The sequence below is a fragment of the Panthera tigris genome, chromosome C1, assembly GCF_018350195.1.
Source record: "Panthera tigris isolate Pti1 chromosome C1, P.tigris_Pti1_mat1.1, whole genome shotgun sequence".
Taxonomy (NCBI): Eukaryota; Metazoa; Chordata; class Mammalia; order Carnivora; family Felidae; genus Panthera; species Panthera tigris.
In genome coordinates, this window is record NC_056667.1 from 43,590,750 (window position 1) to 43,615,693 (window position 24,944).

General features: G+C 51.7%; 1 protein-coding gene across 7 annotated transcripts in view; it reads right to left on the reverse strand.

Annotated features, from left to right (window-relative positions):
* SSBP3 (single stranded DNA binding protein 3) overlaps positions 1-24,944 on the reverse strand; it is a 161,592-nt gene that overhangs the window by 82,390 nt on the left and 54,258 nt on the right. The window contains exon 1 of one of the 7 annotated variants that reach the window (XM_042997288.1): positions 8,487-9,149. The exons of the other annotated variants lie outside the window; for them this stretch is intronic. The gene's annotated coding sequence lies outside the window, so the exon portion shown is untranslated. Of the gene's footprint in view, positions 1-8,486; positions 9,150-24,944 lie in introns of those variants that run through there. 7 annotated transcript variants of the gene reach the window in all.

Genomic DNA, 24,944 nt, shown 5'->3' on the forward strand with positions numbered 1-24,944 from the left:
GGCCTCACCTGCTGTACTATCTGCCTTCAGGCAAGCTGAGGGCAGGGAGAAGGCTTGCAGAGGCGGTGGGTGGTTGGGGGAGAGGCTCCATCTTGGATTCCAGAAGCCTGGATTCCAGTGACAGCTGAGCCTTGAAGTGAATTCATCCAGTTCTAGAGGTGAAATGTACTGACCCTGCAAGGCCTACAGAAACCGTCTAACCCTAGTTCTACCCATAAGAAGGCTGCAAAGACTGAGGGGAGGGAACTGGCAAAAACGAGTCACCCCCCTTCAGGCTAGCATGGGCCCATCTCAGCAGAATAAACACGTGGGGTGCGGCAGGTATGCCCCTGTGATCCCCCATAAGACTTACTATCGCTTATTGACAGGTATCATGCTAAGCGTTTTACAAGAACCATCTCATTTAATCCTCAAGCATGCTTGCCGAATGTGCTCTCCCCCTAATGAGGAGCTGGGATAAGGGGGGAGGTGGGATACCGGAACTTGTTTCTTGGAGATCACAGCTGTCTCTTCTTGTTCTTCCTTTCACTCATCCTAGGTCCCACTCTTCCAAGTCACAGCTTTTCTTTTCAAATACCCCTGAATTCCTGTGGTTAGTGACCAAGAAAGCTGGCATGCACACTCAGGTCTACGGCTCCAAAGCCCCAGCCAGCTCATGGACCCCAGACATGGGGACAGACTCTCAACAGCCTTCAAGCCGTGGACAAAGCCCCGTCTGACCAAAACCTGTCTTCGGCAATCAGGGAAGGATGAGGGAAGGGGTCTGCCCCTTCCAGACAGTCCCCTGGCAGGGCCCCATTCCCTTGCCGGCCTCTGTGCCACCACAGGGGCCGCTGCGGTTTCTGGCAACCCCCACTGATGACAGCCCTAGTCCCTGCCCTAGGAACAGTGTTCACTCCGGGATCTCGCGGGTCAGATGGGAGAAAGAGCAGGAGCCCCAACCCTCAAGGCCAGTGTCCGTCCCCAGGATACTCCCTAAAAACCCTGCCAGGCTGCAGCTTCACTCGCCCACCTGGCATTCCATCCCCGAGGCAATCGAGGCAGGCCCGCTGGGGAGCGAGCCGAGGAGAAAACGGGCCTGATTTATAGAATTTACCAAATAGGCCCGTTTTTCACCAAGTCCCGGTGCTTTGGGGAAAACTCCAGGTTTTTAGGAGAGGTAGATTAATGGCAAGGAGTTAATGGGGCAGTGATATATCCTGCCTGAAATTTTTTGAAAAGTTCTGTGTTGAGGCGTCCAAGTCCAGTGGACCTGCCGTGATTTAGTATGGCAGCCCCCGAGAACAGGCAGGCCCACTACATCTGTAAATCTGCTAAACGAGGTCGTTTCTGGAGGGCGGTTTACAAGATATATGGCCTGACGTGTTGCCAAACTTCCCAGCTAGCTGAGCCCCAAATGTGAAGACAACGGGAGAGCCAGGGCACAGAGTCGGCCCCCCTCTTCTAGGAGGTGGGGAAAAAAGGGAGCAGCCGATGCTGGGGAACTAAGGAAAGCTGAACTTAACTTCTCTGGCTTCCTGCTCAGGGCAGGGAGAGTTGGGGGTTCGAGAACAAAAGGACTACAGAGAGTAGAGGCGAGAGGGAACTCAGACATCACCTGCTGTGGCACCGTCTTATCAATGGGAAGACAGGGCCTCAGATACTGGCATACAAGGCAGCCCAGTGTCTTGAACCAGGATGTGACTCTACGTGGGCAATCATCCCTGCCCACCCCTCCAAACCCCTGCCAGATCCCCACAGCCCAGGCTGCATTTCTCAAAACGCCTCTGGTCTCACAGGGAGAAGACAGGATGGCATCATGCTTCTCTGGCTCATTTGGGAGCTACAGACGTTGCCTGAATGAAGGCAGACAGAGTCACTGACAGTGGAACCCTCCTCCTCTCCAACAGTCCCTTGGGGCCACGCCAAATCTCTCCGTAGGACACACCCGATCACGATCGTGATCATCGTCCCCCGGCGAGATGCTCCCTCACTCTGTAGCTTCACTGATGTGAAAGTCCGTATCAGATCAATTACAACACCATCATTCCCCATTACCTTTGCTGGAGGATTCGATTACTGGATTAATTTATAATCTGACTTCCTGGTTGTTTTTTTGCCTATTGCTCTCTTTATACCAAAATCACATGTAATAGAACTTAATCAAACGGTCCAAAAAGGTGTTTGAATGTCTCTACCGCTGATGTCAATTCATTACAGGCATTACTGCTTCTCTGATTTTCTCCACACTCCTCACCTTACTCTGAAATCCCTAGAACCAAACCCTTATCTGTGGACTTAACACAGTGGCAAAGATAATCCAAGGGAAAGTCCTGCTTGACATCAGGGCTGTGCTTTCCAGTGGATTTCCAGGGCCTACCCCAGCCATCCAGGACACCTCCACACGATGGCTCAGCGGGCACTGACTGGGAACTGGGCACAGAGGGCTAGGGGCCGACACTGGGTCCCTTTCTGGGAGAGGGTGCTGCTGTGGCTGCAGCAGTGGGCTCAAACTCTCCAATCTCCCTCCTGGAGCTCACGGTAATCTGATGATCGCAGTGGATAATTAGAGTCTCTTATCAAAACAATTAGCGGATGAATGAACAGCCAGTTCTGTCTCCAACACAACTGCACAAGAGCAGCAAGGCGGGGGAGGCAGAGGCAGGGGAAATGACGAATTGCAGCCACCCGCCATCCTGCCCGCGCCTGGGGACAGGCGGTCCAATTCTAAAGCAGCCACACGCTGCCCCAGCCTCACCTCCATCTCCTCCGCACGCCCATCCCACCAGCATCTGCCCAGAGGGCCCTCCCCAAGTGCCTTCCCTTTTCCAGCAGGGCCGGGCTCCTAACCCTCCTACTCAGGGAAGTATCAGACTCGCCCTCCTCCACCCTCTTCCCTGCAAAGTTTCGTGCACACTCTTTATTTACTCAGGCTGGGACACCCCAGGGCAGCACGCAGAGCTCTTTCTGTATGTGGCTCCTGGCACCCAGTAGGGGCTCCAGAAATATCCGTGGAGCGAGCGAGCGAGCGAGCAAGCCGGCCTGCTTCTCTTCCTCACAACTGACTACAAACTGTTTCATGGGAATACCCAGGCTGTTCCACCCAGTGCCCCCGTCTGCAATTTCATTAGCTAATGTTTAAAATTCAAAGCTCCTCCATCATTCCCATGTCTCCCCATCTGTAAACAGGCCTGTGGGTCCAATACCAGTTGTTTCCACTGGCGAAAATACACAAGGATTAGCCAGAAAGCCCTCTGGAAACATAATCCGAAGTAGCCTGGATCGTAGGGTGGGGAACAACTTGCCAGAAGAGGTGGTCCTCCTGTGTTTGGTTTTTGGACCTCGGAAATGGGGCCAAGGAGAAGGTGGGGGACAAGAAGATGTCTATGGGGCTCTCACCAAGAGGTGACCTGGGGGAAGAGCCCCTGGTTTGTAAACACGACTCAGACACGTGGAGGTGAGGGCACACCATCTTGGGCCCGGCCTCTCTAGGGTCTTATCACAGCATCACCCCAACAGCGATACATTCTGGGGTGTGCTGGTACGGTGGGGTGCCCCTGCCCTGTTCCTAGTGTTCAGCAGAAAAGACAGGGAAAAGGAAAGAAAGAGAAGAGGAAAAGGCCGGGCCCAAAGCAGAGTTCTCCAACTGCTTTTGTTTTCCACTGAGTTCCTTTCAAGGTCTGGGTTCTGCTAAGCCCCCGAAAGCCACGGCATCATCTGTCCGATGATGTCCGCTTCCCCCTTTGCAATCTGCCGCCCTGCTGGCTCCTGACAGCCATCAATCATTCTGTAATGTGCTGACCCCAAGGCTCAGGGGACGGAATTTTCAAGTCAAATGTAGCCGTTAACATAAATAAAGCATTGCCCTGGATTTCTTTCTTTCTTTCTCTCTCTCTCGCTCTCTCTCTCTCTTTTATGATTCTGCAGCTGCTGCTGGGGACTCGGTAGGCAACAAAAGTGAGGGCAGACAGGCAGAGTGGAATGGCAATTCTACTTTTCTGAGTCATAACAATTATGACGTTGTGATAAGAAACATTTTCTATGAATTTTTAAGCACCAGTTATCCTGTTTTGCAATTGTCCCTGGGGAAGGAAGGACAGATTCAATGGGACTGAGGGCTACAAGCCAACTGTCCTGAGCGAGGCAGACCCCGGGGTCCCTCCCGCAGCCCACCCCGGCGCGCCCCTCTAGCTGGGGCTCACTCTACATCTTAAAGAAAGCAGTGTCCTTTAAGCACATTTACATGCAAACGGCTTCCATGTACCAAATATAGTTCCGTAAGCCAGCGTTTATTTTTAAACATGAAGAAGAGTCTCCCATAATAAAGCTCATGATAAATGTTATGATCCTCAAAATGGTTTGTAGGGGAAGAGGAAGAGCGACTTGGGGACTGGGCGGGAGAACGGAAGCTCTTCCCCTGGAGCCTCCCCTTCTGCTGTCCGGTCATCCGGACTTCTGTCCAGGCGGTCAGCCCTGCCCTCCCCTCCTCTCTCCTGTGCTCTGTGAGCAACACACTGGGGCCCAGCAAGGGGGTGATCGGCACACACAAGGTCCACGTGTGTGGGACAGTCCTCGGGGATGTAACCCACCGAGACAGAAGAGGGCAGGGGCCCGCCAAGAGCCAGGTGTTTGCCAGAGCTCTGTTCACATACTACGACCAGCACTGCTGAGTCGCGGGCCAGGCCCACCTGAGACCATTGAGCAAGGTGACTAAAAGCTTCTGGCTCAGCTGCTGATCTTCTGTATGGCCCTGGCCAAGTCACAGCACCTCATCTCTATACATGGCGGAGGCTGGTGTAGACAGCATCCTCCAGGTTCATTCCAGGCCTAACTGAGCATGACTACCTGTCAAACCAGAAGCCCCCCCCTCCCCCGCAGCTCTCCCTCAGGCAGAAGGCAGCTTTGCCCCCTGGGGTTTCTAAGTTCCTCAACCAGTGTAACAATCAATGTCTTAACATCCTCACTCGCCATCTTGAAAACCCCTTGGGTTCCTCCAGCTCCTTCTGAGAGGGAGAAAATCAACCGCTGGATTGCCGGGGTATCTTTATAAAAAGCCACACACAATGACAAAAGGATATAAACCCCACAGACTGATCTGATGGCATCTCCCTCACCTATAGTTCAATCCCCCTCCAGAATCTTCACTGAGCTTCGAAGGTGCCATTACCCAACCTTGGAATTGCGATGCCCCGTACCATCACAAGAATGGGGGGCTCCCCTGACCCCACCAGGCCTAACTTCCTCCAAGTTCTACTGGAACAGAGAGCCAGTGTTTGCCTGTCTTGGAAGCCCAGGGTTGGAACGTACATTTTCCCTCCCTAGATCCTCTGGCTGGTGGGTTTTCACGGGAAGTGAGAAGGGTCCCCATATGGAAGCAGCTAGAAGCCAGTGCCTGTTTCACAAGTCCAACAGTAAAGTTCCAAAAAATATTCTGGAAACTCTCTGTACAGCTTTAGCAGACTCAAAACTGGGGAAACAAATGCATCTCCCGGACTTCCGGAAGAAAGGGACTTCGAGAGCCTAGTCCCCAGGCCCCACCAAAACTCTGCTCCTGGAAGAGAGATGGACACACCATCGAAGCCAGGAGGGTGGTGGGGAGTCTGAATGTGCCTGTGACCCCGAGAATGAATGATTCGGTTCAAGGCAGACACATTAAAAAGGCTGCATATTTATCTTTCTGACATTTTAAAATATGCTATAGAAAGCAGAATCTTAATTCAAGGTGCATTTTTAAAGACGTGTTGTACCAGGGACAAAACCGCTTCCTTTCTCCCTTCAAGGAGCATGCCTGCTGTGGAGCAAGGATTACTGCATGTGACAGAGGCTGGGCCTCCTGCACAATCGATATTGAGTTATGTTTCGGAGGCAGCCAGACAGCCGGCCAGGCTGGAGCTCACAACCACACTTGGTCCATTGTCAGAGCCCCTGCCTCCGACCCCGGCCCCCAGGCTTAGCCCAGGCCCCATGCAGGGGAGCCGAACTCACCTCCAGCAGGCCACAGGCACTGCGAGGGCTCACCAGAAACATTTTTCCAGACTGAATTCAGGGATCCAGCTCCCCGTCAATTGTTCCAAGGCACAGTCCCAAGCAGGGAGCCCCTCATCCCCACCGCCCCGCCCCTGCTTCTTAGGAATCTGGATGCCATGGCAGCAATGTGCTACACCAAACAGCTGCCCCAGCTTCACCTCCCTCAGAACCAGGGAAGGCGATGGCCTTGGTGGCTGTCCTCCTCACCCCACCGTTCACATGAGGCTGTAGGGCTGGGCAGGCAAGGGAGAGGACGCCTGCATTACTTTTTGGGTGGATTTTGGTCAAATGTCGCATAAGCTAGGAGAGAGCCTTCAACGTACACTAAGGAACTTCCCAAACGACCGGGTTTACACCCGCTGCCAGCACACTGATGCATACACAGCATGGCCTGGTTATAAAAGTATCCCAGTTCAGATATCATATGGTCCCTAATGCACACATACCAGAACTCTGAACCAAAGGAGAAAAGAGACCTGCATCAATCCCTTGCTGCAGGCAGCCCCCAAAGTAAAGAGGGCAGACGTGACGACCTACAGGAAACTGCTCTCAAGGGTTGTCATTGGTGGGCTCTCCATCACACCTGAGCCAGAGGGAGACCTGGGCCAAACTCCACTGTCAACGGAAAAGAACAACAATCAATAAACTGTAGCCACCACAGAGGGAGGGCTGCCCCAAGCAATGGTGCCAGGCGAGTGAGGATTGGTGGTGACCGCGAGGGAGAGTTTACCAACCCCACCTTACCTTACAGCCCCACCTTCCCCTGCAGTTCAAAGGGGAGTTAATAATGCACCCCCCCCTGCCACGCGGGGGTCATCCAGCACAGCTCTCCACGTGCCTCCTCCGAGACCACCCATCTGTCCCTGTGTCATTCACCCTGGTGGTTACCCAATTCTTCCCAGAATTGAGTCTAAGATGTTACCAGCCATCAGCCTACCAGCAGTCTCTTGAGGTGAAGAGGGAGAGCAAGACTGACCCCCTTCCTTTTTCCCAAGGAACATCCTCTCCACCGTTACAGGTCATCTCATCTCTCCCTGGTCATCGTCCACTAGAGTGAACAGAGGTACTCAATGCCCTCTGCCCGTCACGCCCATGGTGAGGATACAAGTTCCATCTGCTGACACAGATCAGATGTCAACACAACCGAAGGCCCCAACCTTGTGCCATCAAAGCATTCCTCTCCCCAAGCCTAAATGTGAAGGACACAACCAGCTCAGAAATCCCCCAGGATAGGCTCCCATCCATAGCAATACGAGAGGGCAAAGGCACACCATTAACAGAGGGCCAACGCACCTCACCTTGAACTGTGCTGCCTCTCCAGAGCACCCAACTCTGTGTGGGGAATCGCCATACTAGCAGTGGGGATGGGGTCCTGGGATGCCTGCTAAGGCAGAGCTTGGGAACAATGAAGAATCAGCTAATTACAGTCACTGAAGGCACTGTTAAATGGTTTATTAAACTTTGCAAAGAAAAATACATCAACATCCATCAGTGCAAATGCCTTTCTATACATCAAGCCTTTGAATATTTCCTCATTATAAGTAGAAATAAACCTTTATACGTGTGTTCGCACCTCAGCATACGTCCCAATACGATGACCTCCGTACGTAAAGTCGCCTATATAGAAAGAAGCACAGGTATGTGCCTGGCTGGACAAAGGCATATTATCTGGGTGAAGGCACATTATACCATGGAAGTGTGTCCATGCATGTACACAATACTTAGACCAGATGCTGAATCATTTCCAGATGCTACCGCCTAGGACAGCCTTTGTTAAGGAAGAGGGGAAAAAAAGCTTGCCCTTCACATCCAGATACTTGGATTTGGGTTACACGAAACAGGATTAGTTCAGAAAACAGTGCAATTTCACAGCCAAGGCAAAAGCCGAAAAACGAAAATCGTGTAAACAGCTGACAGGACTATAGGACTGAGCAGTCACAAGAGGCCAGGGGCTCCTGGTTTAACTCTAACTCCCCTCCCTCCATCTCACACATGTGGTCTCACATGGAGTAGAGGGTCCCTCGGGCCTAATAAGAGGGCTGGCATTCCTCCCACGACAAAATCTGGTGGCATCCAATGCAGGGGAGAGGTCACAAGATCTGGCTCCTACCTGTGCCTGGCTGTCATGCCTGCCCCAAGGCCATGCCAATCAGCTGGCCAACCCTCCACCAGGAACCTCTCTACCCTGGGCAGCCGCCACCAAGGACAAGCAGTGTCATCCACAGCATGGGTGCAAAGAAAAAGGAAGAACTGGCAGAGAAGGGGCCAAGGATGGTGGGGTCCCTTGCCCCAAGTGCCCACCAGCACCCAACCAGGGTACCAGACCTCTGATGAAGCCAGAACTCTAAACACATGCATGCCCTATACCCCCCAACACAGGCCTTTCCCACCAGCCCATGCCACCTTGCCCTTCCCAAGAGCCTCCAACCACAGGTCCACGTGGGTCTCACTCACTCTCTTGAAAATCATTTTTCACAGACCTGCAGGGCTGGAAGGTCCAAATCATCTTATCTCCCAGATGAGAAACCAGGGCTCAGAAAGGTTAAGCAACTTGCCCAAGGTCACACATCTCACAAGTGGAAGAAGAGCTGTGACTGGATCCCAAAGCTGCCTAGCTAAGCCCGCACTCCTTCCACTCAGCTAAGTTCTTGTAAACCAGCTGCTGCTACCAGTCCTGGGAGGCAAAGGAAGTGACAACGGGGATAATCAGACACTGGCGGCCAAGGAAGGCGACAGCGGCAGTATGGGAAGGGAAGCCTGGGTGGGAGCCACAACCACTGCATCAGTCAGCCCTGCAGGGGAAGCAGCAGCAGAACTGAGATGTGAGGAAACCCAAAGTGGAGGAGGGGGCTGCAGAAGGGAGAGGACCGAGAATTTGGAGCCAGGAGACCTGGGTTCTAGTCCCGGCTCTGCCACTGACAACCAGCCGTGCCTCGGCCAGGTCAAGGTGCAGCTGTGGGCCCTGTTTCCTCATTCGTAAGATGAAAGGGCTGGACAAGATGATCTCGAAGGCCCCTTCACCCCCATTTCCAGTTTCCAGGGCCTGACTGTGCCTTCTGCCGTACGTGCTGGTTACATGGCCTCCAATAAGTCACTTCGCCTCTCCGTGCCTGAGACAAGGAGGTGACGGGCTCCCGGGGTTCCTTAGTAAGAACTCTGAGGAAGCCAGGTAAGCCCTGGCATCAGGAGGGACCAGAGCCTGCTGACCGGCTCCCCTGCCCTATAGCCAAAGCTACAGCAGGACAGGGGGCCCAAGTGGGAGTCAGATGTATCAGAGAGTCAGGCTGAATGCCCACAGGGAACCAGAGGGGACAAATAAAATGTGTCACTGCTGGCACTCGGGTCAGGAGGCGAGCAAACACACGCACACGCCTCCTCCCACGCAGCATTGTTCCCAGTGCCTCCGTCAGCAGTTCTGCCCGGCTTGACAGCCCGGGCTTCCTAATAGGGCAGGCTGGACCCGGCGGACACCCGGTCACTTCCCCTCTAGTGGTCCACGGGGACATGCCACTGCCTGGGGGTGGGGGATGTGCCAGGAAAGCTGGGCTTGTCCTCAACAAAGGACTGGGAGCCAGCCAGATACACGGAGGGGCCCCGGGGAACTCTCGTGGCCCGCACAGGTGGTCCCCTCAGCCATCCGGCCTCTTTGGGCATCCCTGATGGGTGGGCAGTCACCCGGCAGTGGGGAGCTCACTACCTCCCTCAAGGGGCCTATTCCGTGACCACCTGGTGTCCAGATTCAGGAGAGCAGAAGCCTCGCCTATTTATACATCCACCCGCAGGCTGTGGTTCTGCCCTGGATCCAAACACAAGGGCGTCCTGCAGACAGGCTGCCTCAAAGAACAAAGAGCACAGCCGGCTCCTTCCCCACCCACCGCCCCCACGCTGGCCAGTCTGGTTCTCTCCAAGGCTGCGAGGCCTAGACAGCAACACCTCCAAGCCAGATCATCGGGGTTTGAATTCTGTATTTGCCACTCACAAGCTACGTCATTTTGGGCAACTTACTTAACCTCTCTGTGCCTCAGTTTCCTGATCTATAAAACAGAGCAGTAACAGAGTTGATACGTATAAATTCTTTAGCGCGGTGCCTGGCACACAGTGGGGATCGAACAAAAGTCAGGCATCATTAAAACTGCCTTCAAGCTAACTGCTAGTATTTCCTTTGGTATTTCTTTCTCATATGTATATAACATATATATATATTATATATATATATAATATATATATACGTAATATATAACGTAATATATAAAACATATAACATATATAATATATATAACATACATATTTTTTATTACCCTTTACTTTTGGGGGGGGGGGTGGGGAGAGAACAAGTGGGTGCGGGGCAGAGAGGGAGAGAGACAGAGGATCCAAAGCGGGCTCTGTGCTGTCAGCACAGATGCGAGGCTTGAACTCACGAATCGTGAGATCATGACCTGAGCCGAAGTCTGACACACAACCGACTAAGCCACCGAGGCGCCCCTCCTTCGGCATTTCTTCATTCAGAATCTCTGCCATCTGCTGACCCTCTAGTTCGCTCCAGGTAGCACAGGCTCTGGGTTCCACCTCCTTGCAGTGTGACGCTGGGCAAGTAACTTAATCTCCCAAGCCTGGGTTTCCTCTTCCAAAAACAGGGGATCCTCTGCCCTACCTCAAAGGATGACTTTAAGGGTGCAATGATAATGCATGTGAAGCACTAGCTACTATTACAAATCATTAACAACAACAACATCATCCTCCTTTTGGACGTGATCCTTGTTCAGCGAGCCTGCATTACTCTCTTTCATCGACGGCCAACCGCTGGCCCGCAGAACCAACTGTCAGGTACAGCCGAGGGTCACTTTCTCGCTCGCTTGTTCACACGAAGCTTCCCTGTCCTATGCCTGTGAAGTTGATTTTTTTTTTTTTTTGAACCCACATACAGGACTTTACATTTATGCCTATTAAATTTCATCCTGTTGTTTTCAACCTGGAATGGGAGCGGGGAGGATTCGCTAATCAGCTCTGACTCAACCAGCACGGGGGCGCTGTCCCCAGAAGAACTGCAATCCCCGAGAAGGTACAGGGTCCAGAGAAGCCGGACTCTCGGAACTGAGAAGGTGACAGCCGCAGCTGTGAGGGGCCCTGGCCAGCTCTGCCTTCTGTTTGCCCAACAGCAGAACACAGGAGACAGCTCTTATTACCAGAGTCCTATCAGGAAGGAGGGGGAGTACCACGCTTTCACACAGCCCCTTCTCAAGGCCTCCACTGCATTCCTCCCCAGAAATGTGTTTCATTTCTTCAACATAAACACAAATCAGATTTATTACATTCCGCTGATATTTCCAGGATGGGGATTGAGAAAGCTGCATTTCCTGGGGACAAAAGGCATTTGTGCGTAAGTGTGCAAAGAAAAGGAGAGAAAAGCGAAAACTACCTCTCAGTCTCTGGGTCCAGAGACTGCGGGCCATTGTCAAAAGCCTTTAGGGCAAGAGAAACTTTATGCAATCTGTCCTGCAGTGGCTGCAGGGCACCGAGGCAGATTTAAGGATAGGGTTTAAGATCAGGTGTCCGGCCACAGTCTGCAGAGTCTCACGCCATTTAAAGTCTATCTCCCCTGAGGTCAGACATAGCAATTCCACAAATCCTTTCTGGTACCCTGAATGGCCCAACGAGGAGGGAAACTCATCTTGGCCTGTCCTCAGGAGACAAGAATACATGCACAATCCTGTAGGACAAGCACTCTGTACCCTGCAAAGTGGTAGGGAAGCGGCTGGGGGCTGGGTTCTCACTCAGCCCTCCAGTTCTTCGTACTTCTCCCAAGCTGGATGAAGCAGCACCCGCAGAGGGATTCCTGGGGAATGCAGGCAGGAAAAGGAAGCAGTTGGGGGAAGGGCAGGACAAATGAGTCTCAGAGAAGGGAGGACTGGGAGCAAGAGCCAATGTGACATCATGGGACAAGTACGAGCACTAGAGCCGGACAGACTACTCAAATTCCAGCTCCACTGCTTCCTGTGTGGCTTTGTGCAGATTGCTTAACCTTTCTGAGCTTCAGCTACCACAACTGCAGAAGGGAGGGAATGCAGGGGACCATCCCTAAGGTTCTTCTAGCAATGATACCCAGGTTCTAGCCAGGAACGTCCGTGTCTTTGGTGAGCACTATTTAAACCTTTCCCCAGACATTCAGAGGAACTGCAATACAGTAAGCCATCGAGTTCCCTTTTACCTACTGGGTCTTCGCAGCAGGCAGGCAAATACAAGTCTAGATTAAACAGATATTGCCTGACATGGCCCCCTGTCTTCGGGGACCCACCCAAACCTGCCCTAAAGCCCTCAGAGGCCCCAGCTCCTCACTTCCCCTCCTGCTCTGGGGGCACTAACAAGAAGGAACTGGATTCAACTCCTGCCCAAGCTCAGTGGGCACCCCAGCTGCCAGGCACCTGGAGGAAAAAAGCCAGCACCAGCCAGAGCCTCCCAAGCCCAGAGAGCCCATGGGCACCTGGCAGATGTCCCTGCCTCTGCAGACTGGCCTGGTTCAGCAGCTTCTCAAAGTCAACAAAGGAAGGTTTTCAAATCCGAAAAGGCTTCTCAAGCCCCTTCTAATCTGTCTGCCATTTTGTTTCGTCTGCTCAGATCAAGTCAAGGGGAACTTGACATTTGGAATACTAACTGCAAATAATCCCACACCAAGGACAGGGCTGGCATGCTGCAGTGTCAGCATGTGGTTCGCAAGGATGGTGGGGACACTCCGAGACACTCCAGCTATCTGCAGAGGGTCCCCAGAAGGCACATGTCGTGTCAGGCCCCTTGGCCATCTGCAGGAGGACCACGCAGAACTGTCAGCTACCCCAGGGGCAGGACTGTACTGTATTCACTGGCCTCCTCATCACCCCTCCCAGGGCGTGGTGGTAGAGAGAGGCTCTGCTGGATGCTCGGTTGGCAGAAACTACGTCACATACTTGAACGCATATAAACAGTGGAAGCGGAAAGGACAAGGAACCAGTACTCTTGCAAGGTCTAGATGTGAGCCCCTGCTCTGAAGTAGCCCGAACATGCCGGGCTGCCTCCAGCTAAGTGCTCTGCTCTGTATACTTCCATTCTCCAACAGATCCCACAGTCGGTCTTCACGGAGGGATCACCAGCAGCCTTGTCACCCCCAGGCCAAATGCCCCAATCAGCAGGATACGCGGGTAGACCAGATGCCCGGTCCCATGACACACACTCGGCTCGGTGCACATGCCAGGCCAGGGCGCAGGCTTTGGGGAACCGTTTGTTTTAACCCCTTCTATGCAATAACCTACTCTGGTCTGCCCTTTTAGCAGGAAGAGGTGCCGGAAGTGCCAAGAGGCCCGGAGAGGCAGAGACTTCAAGGGCAGGCTTTGTGTGGCTGACCTCCCATCTCTGACCTCTGAAGCAACAAGGGCTTGGCTGACACACGGCATTTTTTTCTCAAACTTTTCAAAGACCGCGCGCCCTTTGGGTATAAAAATAAAATCCCAGGACCTCAACTGGGTAATAAAATAAGATACAACGACTATAACTACTCATAATATCACGTATGTATACAAATGAAGCCCTGTGGCAAATAAAACCAAAATACATACTTGGAACCTCTTGTCCCCCGATTCATTAAGTCAACTCCTACAACTCAAATGCATCCTCCAGGAAGCTGCCTCCAACATCCCCTGATCCCAGTGCCCCTCTTCCATGTTCCCACACCTGGGCCCCTTCGAAGACAGTGCAGTACCTACAATAAAGCCCAACATATATGTGTGGCTTGCACAGGCCGAATTCAGGGTTTCCTTTCCATTTCCCCAACTAGACCATGAAATCCTTGAGGGGTAATACAGCTGACCCTTCAACAGCACGGGTTTGAACTGCACAGGTCCACTTATTACACAGATTTCTTACAGCACAGTACCATAAATATATTTTCTCTTCCTCATGGTTTTTCTTAGTAACATTTCCTTTTCTTAGCTCACTTTATTATAAAGTACAGTATATAATACACGTAACATACAAAACACGCATTAATCAACTGTTTATGCTACCCATTAGGCTTCCAGTCAACAGTAAGCTATGAGTAGTTAAGTTTGGGGGGAGTCAAAAGTTACACATGGATTTTCCACTGGGTGGGGGCTGCCCAGCGCCTTTAACCCCTGCGCTGTTCAAGGGTCAACGTCACTTTGCAAGTACCTGGGAAAAGATCTGGCATGTATCTCAAACTGAAAACCCATCTGTTGAATACAATAAGGGAGTGGATGAGGGAGTGGATGGGGGACGTGGTCCCTTGCGTCTGAAGAGCCCTGGAAAATCGAAGCCCTGATAATAAGACAACTCTGACCTATCCAGGGGAACTGCACAGTCACTTTAGGTCCCTCTGCTTTAGACAAATATATAAACCCAAGGGGTATGAGCTTGAATTTCCATACAGACCAAGGCAGCAAAGGGAGTTCTCTCTTCCCGGCTGAGGCTAAACAGGGACCCAACCACAAACATCCAGTAATGCTGAACATGACGTGAACGATATAAAAATAGCTGCTGTATCTCTTGCCCCCACCCTTCTCCTCAGCAACACAAAGGGCAGGACAAAGTGACACCCCTAACAAGCCTTAGCTTGTTCCAGCACGGACAGCCCCAGCCTCCTACATCTGGACCAGCTGCTGTGAGCCAACAGGGGATTCCAAATTACATTTTAATTACCATAATTTTTCACAGGTACCTGAAACCACACCGTGACAACAGTGCAAGAAATCCCCTATTGTGATGCGTAAGGTCTGGGGAACCAGTGAGTCTTCCGCGTGGAGGCACCTTTTCTCCCATGCCCTTCATTTCATGGGGCACTTCACAGTTTGCAGAATGCTTCCAGAGACTTTCACTCTCCCACAGGCTCTAGAGAGTTTAATACCAGTCTCTAAAGTATGGTACCCTCTACAGAGACCTTGTTGTTTTTGGGGTTTTTTTAAAGAGGAATTGGGGATTGGGGGTGCGATTCTTCTCCCACAGGGTTACTACAAGAACATTAAAGATCAAATGGAAAGCATAGTGGAGATTTTTTTTTAAAGAGAAAGCGCCTTTAGGATAATTCATGCTGGGCCAATAGTGGGTGCTTAACAGCCACATGCCCAGTGTAGACATGTCTATACAGCTAGCAGTGCAGAGAGTGAGCTCTGGAATTAATCTGCCCACAGCTGAATCCAAGCTTTGCAACATTTTCGCTGTGGGATCTCGGGCAAGTTAATTAACCTTTCTGGGCCTCCATTTCATCAACTGCAAAATAAGGATGAGAGCAAAAAATCACTTCCCAGGGTCACTATGAGTCCAGGGACATAAATGCCAAGTAAGGTACTTAGCAGAGTGCCCAGCCCTAGCACATAGTAAGTACTCGATTTTATGTATGTACGTATGTACGTACGTATGTGTTGCTGGGGGAGAGAGGAATTAAAGTGCCTTGAAAAAAGGGAAAGGCAAAATGTCCGGTTTGGCATTTAGCTCCCCGTTTGGGCAGACACTGCAACTGAATTCTGGAAGGGAGGGTGCTGTGCGCAGCAGGACCCCCATGGCTTGCCTGCTCCAGGTCCATCTTAAAGCTTCCCTCTTTCTCCCCCTACCTAGAGGATAAGCACCTTCACGGAAGGAACTGTGTCCTGTTGTGTTTTGGTTAGCCCTCGGGTCCCTAACATGTGACTGGTGTAAAACTTCTGCTCAGTCAATATTTACAAAATTAATTGAACAAATTAATTTATCTCTCCTGCCTCTGTGCATTCCAGATTATCGGAAAGAAGCAGGCTGCACAAAGAAAGCCCTCTAAAGGGGCTTGTCTCTTTTCAGCTGCAGTAATATTTGCAAAGGGAGTTGGCGTCCCCATGCATGCCGGGGCACCAGCCCACCAGCACGGCTGTTTGCTGGTGCAGAGAAGCAGAGGCACTTCCTCACAGAGGCCCTGTGGGCTCTGTTCTCAGGGAGGGTGAGCAGCCTCAAGTCCCCCTCACCCATCCTCCCCACCCGTCCCCAAAACTGTGGGCGGCCCCACGCCTGCTGAGGGGCAGCTAGGAGGGGGAAACAGAGGGGCAAGCGGCTCCCACTGAAACCCCAAAAGAAAGCCCACAGGCAGAGAGGAGCAAGTGCACGTTTTATTTTTAGCCACAAATGATGGAAAGTTACTCCCAGAATGGTGCAAATTCTGCCTCATCACCCTCCGTCCCTCTCTCCGGGAGGCCCGGGGGAGAGAAATTTCTGCAGCTCTTGCAGAGGTGGAGAGGGAGAACACAGACACAGGTGACACCCGGTGGGGGAGAAAGGTGGTCCCTGTGAGCCACCAGTCCCCCCAGCACAGATGGCTGGAAGCAATGGAGGCTCCTGTAAGTCGCTAAGCCTCCACTGGCTATGCAGCAGGCAGGATCTGCACCGGAGCCAATCTGAGAACTGGGCCGTCACCAGTCCCCCTCCCCTTGCTGGGAGGCAAGGGGATGTGCAATCAGAAAGACCAGAGTTCTGGCGCCACCTCTGCTGTGTTCTGAAACAAGCAACCAAGTTCACGGAGTCTCCACTTCCTCTTCCACACGTGGTGCCTCCCCAACAGAGCCACTACAGGGAGCAAAGGAAACAATGCCTGTGCACTAGGCACTTGGTACCTGATTAACTGTGTTTTAACTATTAAACTAAGGTGTTCAAAGGCTCTGCCGAGTGGTCTTGGCCAAGTCCTTTCTGTTCTCTGGGCTCCGTGTCTTTCCACCCACTAAGGAAACGGGTTCACTGGGACAACCTTCCAGACAGGCCAGATCTGGATGCTGTGTACCTTGGCCTATGGGGCTGCAGGCAGAAGTCTCCCTGTTTCAAGTGTTAGGAGCTCCACTCTGAAACCATATCCTGACCTCAAAGTGGGCCCATGCCTCTAGAAACATTAGGAACTCGCAGTGAATTCTGATCTCAAATGTTTATTCCCTCCACCCTCACCCAAAATGCATCCATGGGCCAAACAGAATAGACCCTGAGCTACCCTCTATCCATTCCACAAGGATTTACTACTCCTTTTAGAGTGCTGTGCTGGACAATGAATATTTAGCAAACAGGACAGACCAGTCCCCGCCTTCCCCAAGCTTAATTGCTAAATGCTGTAAAAGTTAATTCTTTTATTATGCTTGTGGTCAGAACTACAAAAGAGAAGTACTGAGAGCCTTGGGGGTCTATACCAGGAGGCCTGACCCACAGAGAATCAGGAAGTGCCCTTGGGGCAGGTGCTAACCTGGAGAAGGTGGGGGGGGGGGGGGGGGAGGGTGCGGATAAAGCAAGGGAGAGACACACCTTCTAGGCAGAGAAGGGCCTGTGCAAAGGCACTTGGGGGGAAACGAAGAGAAAACCAGTGCGGCTAGAGGGAGAAAAAAAGAGACCAAAACTGCCCCAAACTGGGGCTGGCAAGGCAGGTTTTCATATATGGATTACCACCACACTCCATGTGAGGCCTCCTCCACCCTTCCCCACCCCCAGAGGGGTTTTCTGGAACCTCTGGTTTTAGGTAAAGTTTCCCTGCACAGCTGAGCCAGGGAAATGCAGATAACCTGGGCACAGTACAGCAGGACAATGTTGGTTCAGAATCCAGGCCCCGCATCCTGGCCTGCAGCTGGCACACCTCCGTCAAGAAGGACCCTCCTCAAGCACACTTTTAGTTTTTCTAAGGTTCCCTGCCTCCCACTCCCACTTGTTTTGCTTGCCTTATTTTTATTTATTTATTTTGAAACTGGGGCCTGCTTACGGTCAAGTTAATGCATTTTTAAAAAGAAAGCCTCGAATGTGCTGCGGCCCTCCCTCAGAGGAGATGGGTGGATCGATAGCCCTCTCAGCCCTCTCCGCGCTCCGTCTCCACTGGCAGGGTGGGGGCGCCAGGCCTCCCCTCCCTGCCCTCACTCCTCCAGCTTCCAAGCCAGGTCTCCCACACCCTGCCCCTGCACCACCCGCACAGCTACGACCCAGGAAACAGAGACTCAAGGAAGGGAGAGGACAACAGTCTAAAGACTAAGTTCCAATGTCAGCGCTGCCTTGAAATCCTGGCGACTTCACCTTCTTCTCTCTCCGTTTTGCCGAACTAAAACGTGGGAATCCACCTAAAAACTGAGGGAAGTAATGGGGAAAGGGATGCGGGATGCTGCTGAGCAGGACACTCCAAGGACCCCCCCATCTTGTCTCTCAGGTCCCCCAACCAGGCAGGCTGTGCCTCCCTGCTGTCACAGACCGTCCTAGCCCACCTCCCCTCCCCCACTGGTGAGCTGCTTGGAGCTCCCTCAAGTGAAAACCCTCCCGATGATGCCTGCCTGCCGACAGATGGGAAGTCCTAAAATACAGCGTATGGATCATGTTTCGTGACTAGCAAAACACGCCAGCCGGGACACTTTGAGAACCCGGCCGGTTTTCAGGAACAGGATTTTACACATTTCCCAGGAGTGGCGGATCTGTGCTCGCCTCCACCCACCCGCAAGGTCTGGAGCCCCGCTCCTGCACAAGGAGATACTTAGGACAGGTGGAGACCTGTAGGGGAGGGGAAGCCCCACAACCAACAGGTTAGCTGTGCCCTACCCCCCCTGCGGCTTTTAATATTGTTATTACCGTTTATTGAGCACCTACTGCATTCCTTTGCTGCAGATTAGGTGTTTGGCAGGGGCCCTAAAGCCACACTGCCTGGGTTGCAATCCTGACCCTTCCTAAACTCCATGACCCTGGGCTCATCATTTCACCTGTCTGAGCTTAAGTTTTCTCATCTGTGAAATGCAGCTGGCAGCACGTTGCCCTCGCTGGGTCATGGTGAGGAGTGGGTGAACAACCTTAGGTGCACTATTAACAACTGAAGTCACCATCACCACAGCAGGACCATCAGGTAACTATCACTGCTCCCACCCTACAGGAGACAAAATGGATACCACAAGGCCACCGGGGACACTCAGTGGCAGAGGGGCAGGTCTCTCTCTGAAGGGCTACACAAAGGGCCTACAAACCCCTGGACTTATTACGCATAGTTATTTGTACGTGTGAATGTGCAGTGTTTGGATAGGACAGCGATCTCCTCAGCCTCGCAGGGATCTGTGGGCCCGTGAAGGTTAAAGCCGTGCTCCATACTGGACATACACGAGGTTCTCCCTGGCAGAGCAGTTCTGGACACCAGTAGGATTTGGAGCAAGGATCATACCCCATTCCCCTCTCCCCAAGAAGAAATCGGTTCTTGGGAACATCAGTTTCAAAGAGCTCTGGCTGGAGGAAGGAGCGCCACAGGCAGTTAACTGTGTGGGCAAGCCTCCTGGAAGGGAAACCACACACCACACGGGTTCTAGAATCTAAGAGGACGTGCAACTTGGCAAACCGAGGCAGGTGGTCTGCGTTCCCAAAGGCTCTGAGAAAACCAGAGGGCAAGAAGGGAGACGGCAGCACAGAGTCAGGCACCAGGCAGCTGGGGAAGCAAAGGTGAGGAGGGTGTGGTAGCCAGGAGGCACCTACGGCTGGATGGCTGGGCTCAATCAGCAATGTGGACTGCTATTATCCCACTGCCCTTGACCTCCTATGGGCAAAGGACATGTTGAGAAACTAAGTCATACCAACAAAATAGAAATCAGGGTATTAACAATATTAATTTTTTGGATAACGGAAGTGCCAGAGTTCTGTCTCTCTCATCCACGACACTGCTTGGAAATAAGACATGAAACTAATCTACTCACAAAGCTACCTGTGTAAAGCACATGATCAGTCTCAGCATAATGAATATTTGTACTTCTGCAGAAGTAGACTCTTGAAGGCCCCCTCTGGGAATGGGTGATCCAAGCCACTCCCAGGAAAGCTATCATTCTGGAGACAGAGTGAGGAGATTAAAGTATGTCCACAATACTTCCTTGGATCCCTGGTGGTTTGGTCATTTAGGGATGTACCACTGTCCTCTCTGTAACGACTGACAGAAAGGGTGGTGAATCTTCTGGACTCAACATGTTCTGTATCTTCAGAGGGGTGAAGGCCTTGTAAGAGGTGAAATCATTGGAGGAAATGCCTAATTAATTTTCTTTTCTTTTTTTTGGGGGGGGGGGCGGTAGGGAGGCGACAGAGAGGAGGGATGGCAGAGAGAACAAAGTCCGCCCGCTGCGTAAGCCCTTGCCGCCTGCAGACAGCGCTCTGAAGCCTACAGGCGCGTGGTTGTAAATTTCATCTGGCGTGTGTGGTTTTCAGTGGCAGCATTTTGAGGATACATATAATCCTGACTTCCTATTTACATTACATTGGTTTTCACCAACACAATAGCTACAAATGCTTTTTGCTCCACTCTTGTCATCTGTGTGGAAATCCTTCTCAGACAGGGAGACTGTAAAGTCGTGGGAAGAATTCTCATGCGTGGCGAGCAGACTGATCTCAGGTCTCTCTGCTCCTACAGGAAACTTCTGGGAAGGATGAAAAGGGGCTGGCCCAATCCATTAGACACTACCCACCTGGCTTCATGTTTATCCACAACAAAATACAGAAGCCCCTATTTTTAAAAAAAAATCTCTAATGACATTACAGTGTTTGCCCTTCCAATAACACAGCTCCTAGCTACCAAGCCCGCCTGGAACAGACACCAAGAAGCACATTTCTCACTTGCAAGGAAGAAACTAAGGCACTTAAAGAACCTCCATATCCAGAGGTTCCCAACCACCTTCCCCATCACCTTCATCCAGAGGGCAGGGAGAGTAAATCCTGGCTCGATCCAGGTGGCCTCAAAATTAATAGGGCAGGAAGAAAAAGCCCGTCTGTATTTCTAAGGTCATCACTGAAGTACTTGCAAGTACCTTTCCTCCAAGTTTCTTTTAAAAACCCTGGTCTCCATAGAAGCTTCTCACTATAAAGGCCAGGCAGTGTCTCACGCCTGTGCGGGGGGGGGGGGGGGGGGGGGCAAGCCCAGAACACAGCACACACACAAGATTCCTAACATAAATGTACCTGACTGAAATTACAGAATTGATTAGGGTCTTTGAGGCCCCTTAAAACAAGCAGTTGAACACACTCTGCATTTAGGGTCAGCACTGTCACCCTGTGTTGTGGGTTGAACGGTGTCCCTCTACAAGTCCTAACTCCAGTACCTGTAAATGTGACCTTATTTGGAAACAGATCTTTTGAAGATGCAATAAAGGTAAGATGAGGTCATGGTGGATTCGGGTGGGACCTAACCTACGACTGGCATCGTAAAATAAGAGCAATTTCAGCACAAAGGACACATAGGGAGACTGCCACGTGACGACAGAGGCAGAGCCTCATTCAAGCCAAGGAATGCCAAGGGCTGCCAGCAATGCCAGAAGGTAAGAGAAAGGCACAGACAGAACAGATCCTCTTCTGGGGCCTTCAGGGGGAACATGGCCCTGCCGACACCTTGATTTCAAACTTCAAGTCTCCAGAACTGAGAAATAATAAGTTTCTGTTGTTTAAAGGCAACCCGTTTGTGGTAGTCTATTACTGCAGTCCGGGAAACGAATCCATCCTGAATCTTTCCAACCCTCCAATCACCAACTACACTCTCACCCACCCCATTCCTCCTTCTCTGCACCATTGCCCATGCAGTGTCGCGTGACCCACCTTGACATCCGTGCAAGCACTCTTGACTTTCTACCATCTTCTGGCACAGGTCAGAGTCCCCATCCCCAGCTGGGTCACAGTGACACAAGGTCATCTTTACTGGGTGGTGGACTGTACCCCTTGGCCTGCCAACTGAGCACAGCCAAGTAGAGTCTGAGGCAATGCACAAGGTGTTGGGAAATACAGAGATGTAGGGAAGCAGGTGGAAGGTGGCTGGAAATTAAGAGAGTTGGCCGAGAGGGGTAGAGAAAAGGAGAAAGTTCACAAAGGATCCTGAAGGTCCAGGGCACAAACAAGAGGCAAAGAAAGTAGACCTCATCTGCCCTGCCTGCCATGGCCAGCCACGTGCTTGTAACTCCCTCCTCCACCAACTCGACGCCTGCCTGGAACTTTACTTCAACCGCCTGCCAAGCAGGTTAACACCCAGATTGCTGACTACCCACACAGCTGTTGCACTTTGAGCTTCTGCAAAGAGAAAGCCAACCCACTCCCATCCAGGGGCTGGGCTTTATTTGTTTGGGATTTTCAATACCTAGAACTTGGTGTGGCCACGTCAACATAGGATGGCCAAATGCTGGCCAGGCAGACCAAATGAGGTTAAAGGTTGCACATGTCGCCTCACCTCTGCTAACTTTAAGGAGCAGAATCACCTAGAGTCCTGGGGCATAAGGGCAGGTGGATCCCAGTCTCACTCCCCTCCTACAGTCACAGCTCAGATGGCAGCACCAATGCGCCTCAAGCAGCAAGCCAGGGGACAGACAGCAGTAGCCGGGAAAGTTGAGTAGCCGCTAAATCTCACTTGCACCTCTATGAAACCACCAGAAACAAAGGAATCCTCCGGCAGGGGCAGTGATGATGGTGATACACATCTAGCTGGTTACAGACCACACCAGGACCTTGTAACATAATCTTCCTAAGCTCTGGTGCTCACACTTGAAGCAAATCCACAGAAGGAAGCCGGCCTCAAGTGACAGGTACAGCTCTGGACAAGCAGCCTGAGACATTATCTTATTGAGAACCTCGGCTGGGCTAGAGACCCAGCTCCACTGCCTGCAAGCTGTATGCCACACATCCAGCCAAAAAGATTTACTGAGCACCTGCTATGTGCTCTCAGTGGCCTCGCTTGCAAACTTAGAGTGATAATACCTGCCTTAATGAAGCTCTTCTGAGGACAGAGCATGATGACAAATATAAAATGCCTGGCACAGTGTTGGGCATATTAAAAAGAGCCACGGTGAAAGAAGAGATCAGAGTTCTTATTTACTAGGGTCCTATTTTCCAAATCAGAGCTTGAGACCCAAGGTCTACAGCAATGCCATCCCATAGTATGTCAGCGCTAAAGGACAGGCACAGTTATCATCTGTGCTATTTATTCCCTCCCAGCACCTGGGCACACGGTTAGCACCTGGGCACACGTGTGGTGGGCACACGGTTAGCACTCAAATGTCATATGAACAAAATAACTGCCAGGCATCCTAAGGCACCCAATGTTGGATGCAGGGCTATCAAAATGGTCCTGACACACTAAACGAAAGGACAGAATCTGAGGTTATAAACAATCCTGCCCCCCCCCGGCCCCTCCCCCGCCCCTCCACCAGGCAATGAAGGGGCCACAGGCTCCCGGCAGATGAAACCAAATTAAAAGAGGAAGCCAGCAGGGAGCCGCCTGTGGTTTCAGCCTCAGAGAAGCAAGCTGGCTTGTCTGGGAGCAAACGGGTAAAGGATTAGTGACACCTTAGTTGTCACTGAGGGCTGGGGGGTGTCATCAGAGGAGATGGGGTAGCCATCTTGGGGTAGCCAATGAGGAAACAGGTGTGGAAGGGCCAGAAAAACATATCACAATCATTGTTTTTGCGGTTGTCTTTTTCAAGAGATGGCTCCCACTTCGGTCAGGACTTACAACACTGTCCCTTTTTTCTTTTAACCTCCCTCCCTTCTACCCATTTCCACTTCAGGTTCAAGCACCCTGGCAACTGTCCTGAAACGCACAACACAAGTTGCTGGTCCATCACCCACCCGGGGTCCCTCCAGCCATGACTGTTGGCCGTCACTCCAACTCTCCTGCCCCAGATTACACCTCACCGAACCCAAAACCCAGGGTACTGACCTGGATGCCTTGACCATTTAACCTCTAAGGGCCGAGCCTTACCTGCCACTCCCAACCTAGGACTATTAAGACCCACTAAGATCTAGGACTCAGGGCACCCATGTGGAAAGGTAGGACAGCAGAGGGACAGTTGGAAGACGCGGGGATCCGAAGGCCAAACCACTGCGTTCCTGTGTGACCAGAGGGGCACGCTGTTTCTGTTCCCCGAGCTCCAGTTCTGCCATCCGCAGAAACTGGCACACAGTAATAACAGTACCTCCCAACTGGGCTGTGGGGAGGGCTAAAAGAAAGAACAAGGGCATGCTGCCGAATGGTTGGTTCTCTTTCAGAGGGAGCTACAAATGCTGTCACTAGGTACTCTGGTCTTCTCTTTCTCACCACTGAAGAATGGACCAGAGTACACGCTCGAAAAGCGGGCCAAGCGCAAGGCAGCCCTCGCAGGGCAGAAGAGGTCCCGTTTTTCTCAAGTGATTAACAGGTCCAAGAAAGGCTGCAGCGCGATTTACAAGGGCCACAGCCAAGAGAGATTTATAGGCGTATGGCCTTCGGATGGTTTTCTAAGACTGCACATCCTCGTTTGGCTGAGGATCTCAGCAGCAAGTAATTTTCTAATTGATTCATTAGCACTCCAATCAACTACTACTTTAGACACAAAGGGCCCTGCTTGGGTCTGAATGCCTGAGCCAGGGATGCTGGCTGAATGGACCACTCCCGCTCCTGGGCTAGCTCTGCCCAGGGACTGTGAAGAGAAGTCCCACACGGAGGCCCTCCAGAAACCATACCTACACGGAAACAGAAACAGAGCCTACGCAGCTTCTTAACTGTTATTTTTCGTAATGAGGATTTTGTGACTAGAACGTGATAACGCAAAAATGCTAAGTGGAAAAAAAAAAAAAAAAAAAGAAGAGCCTGAAAGGAAATACTCCCCCCACCCCACCCAACCACCACCACCACCACCAAAAGAAGTTAGCACAAAGTTCGTTTTGATGGTGGAATGATGGGGTGGCTTTTTCTTCCTTCTACTTTTCAAAATGAGCACGTACAGGACATATAATTCCTTCGGTTTTCTCAGGTGTAAAGCTACAGCAATTACACCCAATTCCCAGTTACCGTAAGGATGAAATTACATTATGTATGAATAAGCAGTGCCCAAGAGCTGTGGACACCGGACAGGGTGGGCACTGGACAGCAGTGCCCAAGAGCTGTGGGCCAGGCTTACCCACCCGCTCAGCGACTAGGAGGCCAACCCGCCTCTCAGGCCAAAAATCAAAGTTAC